This window comes from Arachis hypogaea, chromosome 1, assembly GCF_003086295.3.
Source record: "Arachis hypogaea cultivar Tifrunner chromosome 1, arahy.Tifrunner.gnm2.J5K5, whole genome shotgun sequence".
In the NCBI taxonomy this organism is placed as follows: Eukaryota; Viridiplantae; Streptophyta; class Magnoliopsida; order Fabales; family Fabaceae; genus Arachis; species Arachis hypogaea.
Window position 1 is genome coordinate 60033171 of NC_092036.1, and position 1769 is coordinate 60034939.

The 1769-nt window shown below is 36.1% G+C and overlaps 1 non-coding gene across 1 annotated transcript; it reads left to right on the plus strand.

Moving 5' to 3' along the window:
- The first annotated feature begins 534 nt into the window (after positions 1-534).
- LOC112715055 (small nucleolar RNA R71) lies at positions 535-641 on the plus strand. The gene has a single exon (XR_003159452.1). It is a non-coding gene; the product is annotated as a small nucleolar RNA R71 (small nucleolar RNA).
- Positions 642-1769: the final 1128 nt, after the last annotated feature.

Sequence of the window (1769 nt, forward strand, 5' to 3'; positions counted from 1 at the left end):
AATTTTGAGGTCTCTGAGGTTGGTCTCTCCATCCAAAATTTTGGGTGATTTCTCCAACCTTGATTGTATGTCTGAGAATAGGGATCATTGTTGGGATTTCTAGTAGAACTCCCCATGTAATTGACCTGTTCAGAAGAGGCTTGAGTATAATCATAGTTATCATTCTGCACAAAATTACCTGTCATGTCATACGAGGCTTTTTGAGGGGAATTTCGGGTGTTGATAGCTGAGACTTGCATGCCACCCATCTGTTGAGTAAGAAGATTTATTTGTTGAGACATAAGTTTGTTCTGAGCAAGAATAGCATTAAGAGTTTCCACTTCCATGACACCCTTCTTCTAAGGAGCCTCAGAGTTCACAGGATTCCTGTTAGAGGAGTATAAATATTGGTTGCTAGCAACTAATTCAATAAGCTCAATAGTCTCCTCCGGTGTCTTCTTCTTGTGCAATGAACCTCCTGCAGAATTATCTAAGCACATTTTGGACATTTCACCCAAGCCTTCATAAAATATGTCTATTTGTGTCCATTTGGAGAACATGTCTGGAGGGCATTGCCTAATTAGTAGCTTGTATCTCTCCCAAGCTTCATAGAGAGTCTCACCATCCTTCTGTCTGAAAGGTCTGAACTTCCATCCTAAGCTTAGTCAGCTTCTTTGGTGGGAAAAATTTTGTGAAAAACTCAGTAACCACCTTGTTCCAAGTATCCAAACTGTCCTTTGGTTGAGAATCTAGCCATAGTTTTGCTCCATCCCTCAGAGCAAACGGGAAGAGCACGAGTTTGTACACCTCTGGGTTTACTCCATTTGTTTTCACGGTGTCACAAATTTGCAGAAAACTAGAAATAAACTGATTTGGGTCTTCGTGGGGAAGCCATGATACTGACAGTTTTGTTGCACCAGGGTGACCAATTGAGGCTTCAACTCAAAGTTGTTCGCAGCAATAGGGGGCACCACAATGCTTTTTCCATAAAGATCCGCAATAGGGGTAGAATAAGAGCCAAGCACTCTCCTTTGTTGATCATCCCCATTTGGATTTGCCATATTGACATTAGCATTATTATTGAGATCCATAGTGGATTCTGTAGCCTTGTAAAGTCTTGCTTGTTGTAAACGCCGCCTGAAAGTCCTTTCAGGTTCAGGATCAAAGTCTAAGAGATGTTCTTTGTCTTTGTTCCTGCGCATAAACAACCAGAAAACAAGAAAGAATGGGAATCTCTACGTCAGAGTGTAGAGAATTCCCAGTGAGGTAACCTGTATAAAGAGATAAAATATTGAATAAAATAAATAGAAGGAAAATAATAATTAGGTAACACCAAACTTAATTTCAGAAATTAAGAATAATATTAGTGCTATTTATTTAAAATTTTTATTTTTATTTTATTATTATTTTTTTTGAGATATAAATAAACTAGAACGAGAGAATAAAACAATGGAAGTAAACAAAAACAAAAATAAAAGAAAGTAAAAATAGAAAGAAATAAAATTGAAATAATAAAATAAAAATAAAAACAAATGAACTAAGAAAAAAAGAAAGAAAGATCAAAGCAAAAGGACGTAAGTGAAACAGGGGGACGAACGAACTGTACGGGAAATAAACTAAAAAAATTAGAAAATAAAAAATTAATAATAATAAAATAGAACTAATTAAAATTAAAACGCCTAATCTAAGCAATCAAACAACTAATAGTTGTTAATCAAAGTCAATCCCCGGCAACAGTGCCAAAAACTTGGTGCAGAATATATAACCCACACTTACTAACCGGCAAGTGC